This window comes from Excalfactoria chinensis, chromosome 5 (genome assembly GCF_039878825.1).
Source record: "Excalfactoria chinensis isolate bCotChi1 chromosome 5, bCotChi1.hap2, whole genome shotgun sequence".
NCBI classification, from domain to species: domain Eukaryota; kingdom Metazoa; phylum Chordata; class Aves; order Galliformes; family Phasianidae; genus Excalfactoria; species Excalfactoria chinensis.
The window spans coordinates 55,117,217-55,130,029 of record NC_092829.1 but is presented as its reverse complement, the minus strand read 5'-3'; the positions used below and the strand labels follow the sequence as shown (position 1 = coordinate 55,130,029).

General features: G+C 44.1%; 2 long non-coding RNA genes across 2 annotated transcripts; both read right to left on the bottom strand.

Moving 5' to 3' along the window:
* Positions 1 to 5,477: 5,477 nt before the first annotated feature.
* LOC140252439 (uncharacterized) lies at positions 5,478 to 6,479 on the bottom strand. Its single transcript, XR_011903656.1, has 3 exons — positions 6,120 to 6,479; positions 5,706 to 5,771; positions 5,478 to 5,609 (listed from the first exon to the last, which is right to left on the bottom strand). It is a non-coding gene; the product is annotated as an uncharacterized lncRNA (long non-coding RNA).
* Positions 6,480 to 6,516: 37 nt separating this feature from the next.
* Positions 6,517 to 12,597, bottom strand: LOC140253608 (uncharacterized). Its single transcript, XR_011903912.1, has 4 exons — positions 12,471 to 12,597; positions 12,234 to 12,354; positions 9,183 to 9,294; positions 6,517 to 6,556 (listed from the first exon to the last, which is right to left on the bottom strand). It is a non-coding gene; the product is annotated as an uncharacterized lncRNA (long non-coding RNA).
* Between the last annotated feature and the right edge of the window lie 216 nt (positions 12,598 to 12,813).

Sequence of the window (12,813 nt, the reverse complement as noted above, 5' to 3'; positions counted from 1 at the left end):
TAAAGGGAAATGCAATTGGCAAAATGAAAAAGGAAAAGGCAAATGCCATAGCACAAGGGCAGATGCAAATACCAAAAGGAAAACTGAAAAAGCAAAGGCAACGGCCAAAAGCAAATGGAAAAGGCAAAAAATAAGAAAAACTAAAAAAAAAAAAAAAAAAAAAAAAAAAAAAAAAAAATTGGGCAAAGGCAAATAACAAAAGGCAGAAGGGAAATAGTATGTGGCATAGGACACCAAGCAAAGGCAAAAGGGAAATGCAAAAGGAAAAATTAAAAAGCTAATGCCAAAGGTAAACGAAAAAGGCACACAGAATAGGACGAAAAAGGAAAGGAAAACGCCAAAGGAAAACTGAAAATGTGAAGGCAACAGGTAAAAGAAAATGGCTATGGCAACAGACAAAGCACAACGGGAAAGGCGAAAGGCAAAAGAAGAAAGCAAAGACAACAGGTAAGTGGCATAGGACAAAAGGCAAAGGCAAAATAGAAATGCAAAAGGCAAAATGAAAAAGCAAAGGAAAACACAAAAGGCATAGGGCAAAAGGCAAAAGGGAAATGCAAAAAGTAAATTGAAAAAGCTAATGCCAAAGGTAAACAAAAAGGGCAAATGGAATAGGACAAAAGGCAAATGCCAAAGGCAAAATGCAAAGGCAGAGGACAAAAACAAATGGCAGCGTGAAAAGCCAAAACATAAGGGCAAAGTCAAAAGGAAAAAGATACGATGAATGGATATCAAAGAATCTGAAAAAAAATAAAGTCAACTGTTCATTCCAACTCAGAAGGAACCGTAAACCAAGGCAGAAAAAATAAAAGAATAAGGAAAAGTATCAGAAAAAACCAACATCACGCCATACATCAGAAACAACAACGTAAAATGAGTGGAAAAGAATACACTTACATGGCGAGTCAGAGATGAGCACTGAGTCAGGAGGAGGCCAAAAGCTCAGCATCCGTGCCCGGGAGGAGGAAAGGGTAGCTACAGGGCATGCTGCTACCTCCACCAGCCATGCCACATCAGGGTGGCCAGCCCAGAGGAATCTGCGGATGGCAGTTAGAACCAAACACCTCTCTGGAGGAAGGCAAAGCACCTGCAGCCATGCCAAGGGGGAGGTCAGGGTAGCTACCGGGCACGGATCTCGCCAGCCATCAGTGAAAAAGCTGCAAGACCACCACAAGGGAACAGCCATCCTTGCCCAGGAGGCGTGGACCCACCTGGGAAAAGGAGAAAAAAAAACAACTGCAAATGCATCAAGCAGAGCAGGAAAGCCAGAAGAGGAGGCTGGAGTTTAAGAAGCCAGAAACAAATAAACCAAACAGAGCAGTCGAGGGCGACACAACATCAGGTAAGTTAAGGCAAAGTAAGAGGAAAGGCACGGGCAAGGGGACAAGGAAAGCAAAGCCAGGCAAGGAAGAAGGAAAAGGAAAGGAGAAACTCAAAGCAAAGAGAAAAAAATCGAGTCTCAAAAGAAAAAGAATGCTCTCAGCAAGGAAGAAGAGAATGCAAAGAAAGGAACAGGAAAGACAAAGAACCAACAAACATGAAACAAAGATCATGGAAAGCAAATAAAAAGGGGCACTACAGAAAAGCAAAGGGGGGAATATCAAACAAACAGGGAAAACAGAGCAAAGCAAAGCAAGGTCTACAAATACAAATGTAAAGCAAATCACCTGAATACAATATCCTGGCAAAGCAGAGAGTTTGAATAAAAGAAACAGATAAAAAAGCTCCCCAGTGATGAGCTCTGCAAAGAAAGCACATTCAAAAGCTATGCAAGGCAAAGATACAAAAGGAAAACAAAAGAGCAAAGCAAAACCAGGAAGATGAAATGAAAGATGAAGTGCTAAAAAGCCAAGGAAAGGAAAGCAAAATTGCTTGAAACACTGAGAAACAAAAAGGAATACCGCATAGTGAAGGAGAAAAGAGCTCCAAGAATGGAAAAGGAATAAAACAAATCCACATAGCTGAAATGAAACACAAAGCTCAAAAACAATCCATGGCAACAAAGATGGAGCAGCAAACCTAGACATGAAAAATAAAAAGGGCAAAAAGCAACGGCAAAGGGCAACGGCAAAAGGCAACAACAAAAGTCAAGTGGCATAGGACAAAAGCCAATTGGCATGTCAAAGGCAAAAGGGAAAGGCAAAATGGAAAGGGAAAAGGGAAAAACAAAACGGAAAAGCAAAGATCAAAGGCAAAATCAAAATGGAAAGGCAATGGGCAAAGACAAAATTCAAAGGCAAAAGGCAAAAGGCCAAGGCAAAGAGGCAATGGCAAAAGTCAAAACAAAAGGACACAGGTAAAAGGCAAGGGCTGAACGCAAAGGAAAAAGGCAACGGCAAAATCAAGGGGAAATGGGAAAGGCAAAAAGAAAAAGCAAAGGCAAATGAGAAAGACAAATGGCATAGGAAAAAGGCAAAAGCAAATGCTAAAAGCAAAATGCAAAGGCAATGGGCAAAAGAAAATGGCAATGGAAAAACAGAAACAAAAACAAAAAAAAAACCATTAGAACAAAGTCAAAATCAGTGGCATAGGACGAAAGGCAAAGGCAATATGGAAATGCAAAGGGCAAAATGAAAAAGCTAATTCCTACGGAAAAAGAAAAAGGCAAATGGCATAGGACAAAAGGCAAAGGCAAAGACAAACTTCAAAAGCAAAATGCAAATGCAACGGGCAAAAGCAAATGGCAGTGCAACAAGTCAAAACATAAGGGCAACGACAAAAGGAAAAAGGCAAATGTTAATTGGCACAGGGCAAAAGTCAAATGCAACGTCAAAGGCAAAAAGCAAAATGGAAACAAAAAAGCAAAATGATCAGGAAACAATCAGAGTCAAATGGCAAAGGCAAAATGCAAAAGTCAAAAGGGAAAAGTTAAGAGGCATAGGACAAAGGGAAAATGCAAACACAAAAAGGAAAACAGAAAATGCAAAGGCAACGGGCAAAAGCAAATGGATAAGGCAAAAATTAAAAGAAAAGGGAAACGGCAAACAGCAAAAGGCAAAAGTTAAGTGGCACAGAAAAAAAAGGCAAAGGCAAAAGGGAAAAAGGCAAAATGAAAAAGCTAATGCCAAATGTAAACTATAAAAGAAAATGGTATAAGACAAAAAGGAAAGGCAAACACCAAAAGGAAACCTGAAAATGCAAAGCCAACAGGTAAAAGCAAATAGCCATGGCAAAAGACATACCGTAATAAGAAAGGCGAAAGGTAAAAGCAGAAGGCAAAGACAAAAGGCAAGGACAAAAGGTATGTGGCATAGGACAAAAGGGAAAGGCAAAAGGTGAGTGGCATAGGACAAATGGGAAGGCAAAATAGAAAGGCAAAAGGCAAAATTAAAAAGCAAAGGAAGAGGCAAATGGCATAGGACAAAAGGCAGTGACAAATGCCAAAAGGAAAACTGAAAATGGAAAGGCAAAGGGCAAAAGCAAATGGCTATGGCAAAATACGAAGCATAAGGGCAAAGTCAAATGGCAAAAGGCAAAAGGGAAAAGGTAAGTGGCATAGGACAAAAGGCAAAGGCAAAAAAGAAATGCAAAAAATAAAGCGAAAAAGATAATGCCAAAGGTAAACGAAAAAGGCAAATGGCATAGGACAAAAGGCAAAGGGAAACATCAACTGCAAATGAAAAGGCATAGGACAAAAGCAAATGGCAGCGTGAAAAGCCAAAACATAAGGGCAAAGTCAAATGGGAAAAGATACAATGAATGGATATCAAGGAATCTGAAAAAAAATAAAGTCAACTGTTCATTCTAACTCTGAAGGAACAGTAAACCAAGGCAGAAAAAATAAAAGAATAAGAAAAAGTATCAGAGAAAACCAACATCAAGCCATGCATCAGAAACAACAACGTAAAATGAGTGGAAAAGAATACACTTACATGGCGAGTCAGAGATGAGCACTGAGTCAGGAGGAGGCCAAAAGCTCAGCATCCGTGCCCGGGAGGAGGAAAGGGTAGCTACAGGGCATGCTGCTACCTCCACCAGCCATGCCACATCAGGGTGGCCAGCCCAGAGGAATCTGCGGATGACAGTTAGAATCAAACACCTCTCTGGAGGAAGGCAAAGCACCTGCAGCCATGCCAAGGAGGAGGTCAGGGTAGCTACCGGGCACGGATCTCGCCAGCCATCAGTGAAAAAGCTGCAAGACCACCACAAGGGAACAGTCATCCTTGCCCAGGAGGCGTGGACCCACCTGGGAAAAGGAGAAAAAAAAACAACTGCAAATGCATCAAGCAGAGCAGGAAAGCCAGAAGAGGAGGCTGGAGTTTAAGAAGCCAGAAACAAATAAACCAAACAGAGCAGTCGAGGGCGACACAACATCAGGTAAGGGAAAACAAAGTAAGAGGAAAGGCACGGGCAAGGGGACAAGGAAAGCAAAGCCAGGCAAGGAAGAAGGAAAAGGAAAGCAGAAACTCAAAGCAAAGAGAAAAAAAATGAGTCTCGAAAGAAAAAGAATGCTCTCAGCAAGGAAGAAGAGAATGCATAAGGATGTCCTGGGAGACAGTATCAAATGCCTTGCTGAAATCATGGTAGACTACGTCCACTGCCCTATATAGAATTATCTTGCTGGTTCTTAGTTCTTTACCACTGTTTCCTTCCCCATGCTTTATATCTACAAGCAGCTAGATCAATGTTCTCTGAAGATATCCAGGACAGAAGAGTCCCGGTAGATCAGTATCAAGCCCAGCTCACGGGAGGCCAATGCCCACTGTTTCCTGCCTGATAAACGCAGATCTCTGGCAGCATTCCATTGTCTTTCCTGTCTAGTCATCAACACCAGTATCATTTTATAGTCAATTGATCTAGGCTGTAAAAGCACATTTAGCCTCCTACAGCAATTCACTGGTTTGGGGGACTGAGTTTGAGAACACATCTTTAGGCAAACACTCACATCAAGTTCCACATGTCTGAATGTGCAGCCCCTCCTCATGCAGTGACCCTCCTTCCACAGCTGCAGATGGTTTCATTCCCCACAGCACATTCACAGTGGCAGAAGGGACAAACGCCTCCCTGTAACCAGAAGGAATAACAAAGAAAAATAAAGGAGCACAGCCCCACGTCCAAGACTCTGTAAACTCCAGGTATTCCAGTGACAGGAAGTCATCTGCAACATCAGCCTTCACCCTGACATCAGGGTCCCTTGTTGGCCTATGACAGTGGCGTTGGTACAGGATTCATTGTGTTACGCCCTGTTACCAAAGACATGATACCTGTGAGTGGGTAACACAGTATCTCGCTGCCACAGAACTTGCAAGGAGTGACACAGTTTGATCTCAGCAGTCATCACACAGAAGTTACTTTGGCAGCCTTTGCAGGAGAACAGAGGAATCTCTTGCTATGCAGGGAGCGAGGACCTGGTGTATTTCTAGCATCAAGTTACATGTGGTCAAATCGGGGGATGACATAACTGTTCCCAGCCTGCATCTTCATCCTTCCTTAACGCTGTGACTGAAAGCTTGCTGGCACTGCGTCAGCTGATTCTGGCTAGCATTCCCTCCTGATCAGCTTCAGATACATCAAGGCTTGGACACGCGTCACTGAGGAGTGCAGCAACACTGGGATCTGGCCCCACTGATCTTCTGGACACCAGCTTTGCATTACACATGAAGTATTCTTTCCTGCAAGATATTAGTAAGGAGAGAGAACAATACTCAGTGGATGGCAAAAAGAGAAGCGTGTGTCCCGACACTACAATTGTTAGAGAAAGCACTCACCGTGACTCCATTTGTACAGAAAAGCTGGAACGAGGCTTCTTGGCTACTTGATCTGGCTGTTCAAAGCTATTAAAACAAAACAACACAAAACAGCTAAACATGCTTCTCTTTGCATCAGTTTTAAAGGGGTTCTGATTTAAAGTGTGTTGAAGCAGACTGTATTCAGAGGAAAAAAGTAACAACTTCTACTCTGCATTTCAATTTTGCCCTTAATCCAGTGGCTGGATTTTCACTGAGAAAGGAGGCATTTCTGATGGAGATTACAATGAAGGCACAGTCCTTCATAGGACCTGGAGGATGAAAGAAAGGTTCAGAAACTCATTCTGGAATTTGGGCACTAATTACTGGGAAACTCAAGCACAGTCTTGTTCTTCCTAACACTTTGTTCTCATTTCATTCATATGTTAGGCTCACCTGTAGGCTTTGTTTTGTTGTTTTCTTCCTCCTGTACAATGAAGAGGTGTCACTTACTGAAATGGCACTGATTACTTTTTGGAGGACAGTGTTCTTGTTTCTCCCTAACGACAAGGGTATTTTTGCTAATTGCTCATCAGAATTCCCACAGGCGCAGTGAATTACGTGTGCCCTCTGAACACAGGCAGCCACCGTCATCAGAAACTGATACTTAAAATCACTGGCTTCATTGTTGCTTAGTTCAGAACTGTACTGCCTTTGAGAAAACAGTGATTGAACACTACATGAAAAGTGCTCTGCACTTCATTGTAGGTTGTAAAGCAGCACCTCCTGCCCCACAAGTGTTCTTTCCCTTCCTTACAGTTGTCTCCACCTAAGCAGAATCTAAAACATGTGCCCTTGATGTCATCCAACTTCCCCCGAGTGCTTTTGCAGATCTACAGGAAAAAGAAAAAAAGAATATTATTATATTCTTATAATATTATTCTTATAATATATAATATTATATTATTATATATATATGTATTATAAAGGATTTTCCTCTTGCCCCACTGATAAACACAGAAGTCAGACATGGGGAGCTCGGCCTTGAGCCTGTCCCGGTCCCTCTGGATGGCTTCCCTTCCCTCCAATATATTGACTGCACTGCTCAGTTTGTATCGTCTGCAAACCTGCTGAGGGTGCACTCGATGCCATCATCTATGCCATTGATGAAGGAAGATGTTGAAGAGCATCGGTCCCAAGACCAGCCCGTGAAGGACACCACTTGTGATCAGCCTCTGGGTTAAGAAAGAATGTGAATGTATGGAAATCAACAATGGCAGTGATAGGGTTGAGAGCTTATGGGTTAAAATAAAAGCAAAGGCCAGTAAAACTGACATTATCTCAGGAGCACACCCTCAGTAAGTTTGCAGACAACACCAAGTTCAGAAGGAGGGTCAAGCTGCCAGATGGGAGAGAGGTGCTACAGAGGGACCTGGATAGACTGGATCAATGGGCCAGGGCAAACTGGATGAGTTTCAATAGGGCCAAGTGTTGGGTCCTGCATTTCGGTCACAACAACTCCAAGCAACCCTACAGGCTTGGGGAGCAGAGGCTGGAAAGCTGCCTGATGGAAAGGGACCTTGGTGTGCTGATGGACAGTCAGCTGAATATGAGCCAGCAGCATGCCCAGGTGGCCAAGAAGGCCAATGGCATCCTGGCTTGTATCAGGAATGGAGTGGTGAGCAGGACAAGGGAAGTCATCCTGCCCCTGCACTTGGCCCTGGTGAGGCCTCACCTCCAGTACTGTGTTCAGTTTTGGGCACCCCAAGTCAGAAAGGAGGTGCTGGAGCAGGTTTAAAGAAGGGCAGCAAGGCTGGTGAAAGGCTTGGAGAATACGCTCTACAGGGAACGACTGAAGGAACTGGGGCTGTTCAGTTTGGGAAAAAGGAGGCTGAGGGGAGACCTTATTGCTCTCTCCAGATACCTGAAAGGTGCTTACAGTGAGAGCGGGGCTGGTCTCTTCTCACTGGTGACAGGACAAGGAGAAATGGCCTCGAGCTGCACCAGGAGAAGTTTAGGTTGGATATCAGGAAAAACTTCTTGACAGAAGGGTGTGTTAAGCACTGGAATAGGCTCCCCGGGGAGGTGGTTGAGTCGCCATCCCTGAACGTGTTTAAGAACCATTTGGATGTAGTGCTCAGGGACATGATTTGGCAGCAGGTTGTCAGGTTTAGGGTAAGTTTGGTTAAGTTATGGTTGCACTTGATCATCTTTAAGGTCTTTTCCAACCTGAGCAATTCTATGACTCTGTGATCCCTATTGAAGTTGACCTTCTGCAGTTTCTAAAATCACTCTGCCTACAGCAAAATGTTACTCTCTGCATCCTCCTGCCTTCCAAGACTAAGTACAGAAGCCTATCTGCCAACCAGTAGTCTTTGCTGGGCTGCTTGCTGAAATTACACACCAACAATGAAGAGGCAACACTACAAATAGAAGTACATCAGCTGAATTAGTTACGCTTTAGAATACCAGATGCTACTAAGATCTAAACTACCTGAGGCCCCACAGGCAGCCTTTCTCAATCTACACTATCATCTACTGCAGCTAGGAATTACGCTCTGTGTTCCTAAGCCTACTTCTTCAGCTGATTGCAAAGACTGGCTGTATCAGCAGCACAATATCAAGAGCTCGGGGTTCTGGTTACGTGCAGCAAAGCTCGATCTTAACAGAGACATCTTGAACTATTCTGGAAGCCACCCATTGGTTCCTGTCGATAGGAAAGATCAAATGAAATCCAACAAGCCTGCACTCTCAGCCTGTGCTCTCAAATCACATGACAGGATCTGCCAGAGTGGGATGCAAGAATGACACGAGTCCTCCAGCAGTGAGAACCTTCATTTTAAAAATAACCACATTTCTATGAGGCTGTAACAGCAAGTGCAATGTGCCCCCCCACGCCACTGCTCAAGCAAGTAACCAGCTGCTCACAAAGGGTGAGGGGCGATGACAATCAGCAGTGTGGTAGATACCCTATCCTAAGCAAGATCGTTCTCCTAAGACATTCAAATTCATGCAGCACAACCCTACCTTATTTTCTGTATTCATCTCTGTGTTGATCTCACGTGGATCAACATAACAGTCAGCACCTGCAATGAGTCTAGACCGAGCAAAGCTTTTGATGGAGGGAGCAAAGAGATCAAGACAAGATGATGGAGTGCAATGCAGTCAAAGCAGATGGCCAAGCAAAAGCTATGTGCATGCATTTCCAAGCTGAGCACGCACCTGGAGTTGGGACTGGATCACTCATTGTCAGGAGAATTCCTGAGTACCCTCATAAAGAGAGCTACACACCGGCATGACTGGAGTCCATTTACATTAATTAGCCCTCTTTACATTTTAACATGCACCGTTTACTACTCCAAAGTTGCACTTCCTTTTGCCTTTCTATCTGAAGGGCTTTGAAAAAGTCTCTGAAATAGAAATTCCATGACTGCTGTAATACACTTGGGCAGGTATCTGGACTTCCATCCTGAGACATCCAATGCCTTTTATGGAAATAAAGAATACTCAAGGACTTACCCCACCAAATTCACACTCAGTTTTACACCACTGGTTTTTGGTCTGATAGGCAGGAGGCAGCACAAAGCAGTGAAAGGCAGCAATTCAGCAATCCCAGGAAGTCAGCTGGGCTCTAGGGAGACAAGAAGGGCAGTAAGGTGACAAACAACCATTGCCTTTCATCCTTCTTCACAGATCTTAACATCCTGGTTTCCTCCTCCCCTTTACACTCTCCCTTTGTCCATAGGCCAGCAAGTCCTCTCTGATGGCCTGAACTGCTCAGCAAAATGGAAATCAGACAAGCTGTTCTCTACTCTGGGAGAGTTCCAAAGCTTTTTGACCTGGGGTGAAACACGAGTGCCTCACAATACTTTTCCAACCATTAAAGCCACTATCTTTCCTTATGTGTGTATTACCCATCTTTACGTTTATCAACAGGTCCTGAAGATCCCAGAGAAAATGACCAAGGGACATTCCTCCTTATTTCTCCTATTGTTTGGCCACTACTTTGTGCTCCTCCATAACAATGAAACACTACTGGCACGTTCATTATCCTTTCTATTCTTGAAATAACAAGTACTTCAACTTGAGGGTTTTCTGTTTATTTTCCATTTCCCCATGCAATTCATTTGAAAATTAGCGATGGACAATCCTCAAGCTTTTGAGAGGTTTGAGCTGGTTATGAGAAGCATCCAGAAGCTCAGAGGCTTAGCCAAAGCTAATCTGGACATTTCCAAAGCACTTGGATCAAGACAGAGGCACAGAAACCCCATGGCTCAGGACTCCTACCATCACTTGGCTCGCCTCTCTCACTGCTGCTCCCACACCAAACATCCAGGACTGGTTTTTACCACGTCCTTGATAAAGAGCACACAGGATACTCAAGCACATCTTTCCCCTATGAAAAACATGGCTCCTGGGTCATATAAACTCTGCAAAGCTATAAACACGTGTTTAAGTCCTACAGGAAACAGAGAAACTTAAAACATATGCCCAAGGCCCCTGTTTAGCAGTAATCATTTGCTGAATTTGGGCTCACAACAGGATCCCAACTTGTCACATCCAAAGCCTTAACGTCCCTACCTAACAGCATCTACTTCATCAAACACAGAGGAAGGAAGGTCTCAGTAACGTACACCACACAGCTCTTCTGTGACAGCTTCACCAAAACCTTACTGGATTAGCCTTGCTATCACCTGCAGCTCCTTCCAGTCACTGTTTTGAGGGGTCAGAGCCCAAACTCTGCTAAAAGGCCACATACCATCATGAGATCAGGTACACCTGAGGCAACCACACCACTGAGGCTCCTTTGGTAAACTTCAGTGGTCCCCAGTGATCGCTAAATAAAAAAAATAAGTAAATAAAATCCAGAGTTCCAAACACAAGCACTTTTCTCAGTATCCCAACACCTCTGCCTTGTCCATCACTGCCCAGCAGGACTAAAGTCAAAGCAGTGCAAACCACAACTCCGCAGAAGTTGCTGGAAGCTCTGTTCCATCTTCTCACAAGGTTTGCAGATCAGAGCTCAATCAATGCTGGCTAAGCACAAGCTGCTCACAGAGAACAGGGGCTCTGCTATCACCAGCACCTGCTATACATCAAGAAGGTATGCGTCAAGAAAACAAATACAGCAGCACACAACTAGGAGCTCCCCATGACTGTCAGCACTGGAAGGAAAGCAGGCTGAAGAGAAACACAGCTCAGTCTGTACAGGACAGCAAAGCAGGGAGGATTAAGGACAGAGACTGATCCTGGACTGAACACATTAGAGAACAACAGCCTTTAGAAGAATAATTCATTACACAGATTAACAACATACAAGTCTGAAATGACGGTTGCTGCAGAAGATTCCAGAGTGTTCCTCATTTGAAATAAAGAAGTAATAATAATAAAAAGAACCATAAGTAAAGAAATCAGGATGGATATAATATGAAAACTCTTTTCAAGTGGCCTGGCATCCTAGGGCAAAATGAAGACTACACAGAACACCAACAGCAAAGGAGAGAACAGAAACAGCTTAAGGGGGTGCCACAGAGAAACTGGGAAGCGACCGAGTCCCTGCTCAGATAATAACTGCTGTGTGAGGTAGAAAGCTGATGGTGATACCTTCTGCCAATGAGGAGCACAGCTGGGAGGAGAAGGATGAGGAAGGATGCCATCTGCAGCACAGGCATCCACACCAGCGGTATAACCCATCTCAGAGCTACAATGCCAAAGTGATTATAAGGTTTTATTGAACAGCTCTGTATGGGACGATTCAACTACTGCAAGCTCCAGCAAGCTGCTAGTGACTGATAAACCAAGACTTCTCAGCAACCTAAAAGCTGACAGCCTTTCAAAAAACAAACTGATTGTATGCTTTCTGAGATGGTTTGTTCAGTCTACAGAAATGAATCCAGCAGGCAGTTCAATGGTCAAATTCTGTGCTGCCAGCAGAGCCTTCTCATGAGCATTAGGAACATCCCCAGTTACAGAGCTACCACAGAAGACACAGCCACCTAGGAGAATAGAAAAATAAGAAGCACCTTACCGTACCCTGATCTAACTCCTCTCCCACATTTAGAATTGAAACTAGGAGTTCAAATGCCATAAAAAAAAACTGGGGGGAAAATCATCTGGTAATTCCCATACAAACCACCAAGATCACAGAACCACAGAATATCCCAAGTTATAAGGGAACCACGAGGATCATCAAGTCCAAACAATGATCCAGGAAGAACAACACAAATTCAAACGGCCTTTAAGCTGCAGCAGCTCAGGGCCAGGCCCACAGCCCCGGGGAGCCTGTTCCATGACCACTGGTATCAGACGCAGCAAGCACAGGGAGCACGCAGGCAGGCACAACAAAGCAGCAAGCAAAGCCCAATCTCTCAGAGGGGGCCTGCTTACAGAAGCCCAGACATTGCCCTCCCAAAAAAACTCCACCATTTTGACAGCCAAAACAGAAACTACCTTTGCACTTCTCACGACTCTTCCCTGCGCTCCCAAATAAATGGTTTCATGACATCCCCTACCACACTGCAACTGCTCAGAATAATCAAAATTAGATCGTTCATGACATAAGAAACTCACTTTTGCCTGGTAGCAACGACAGTCCATTCCCATCGTGTCCCTCCGTGTTACGAACACTGCAATTGGCCTTCTGACAGCCTGGATGAATCCACCAAAAGCAAGGAAGCACCCTGCACTTACTCTGAAGAGAGAAAGAAAGCAAGGTTCATGGAAACAGGCACACAAGGCTTGCAGTCAGACACGGTTCTCCAGATCATGCCACAGATAGGACTATCACAGTGCCAGAACATAATTTACCTCTAAGGGAAACATCTGGGAACACATTCTCAACTTCAGCACAAGCTGTAATGTCTCAGCATATTTAGCTTTCTTATTGTTCAGCTGGAAAACACGATACTCCCAAGCATCAGTCAGCAAGAACTCGGATGAGCCAGCCCTCTGGTTTTTACCATTACAGACATCATTACTGCCACCTCTGACACCTCACCAGGAGACGCTTCCATTTATCAGCCTGGTCTTGATTCCTTCCATCAGCAGCTGCTCCTAAACTGACCTCGATTCATACAGTGATACCATCGACTTCTAGCACGAGCTGACCTGCAAGATAGAGAAGAGAAAGCAGGATGGCCACAAACACTGA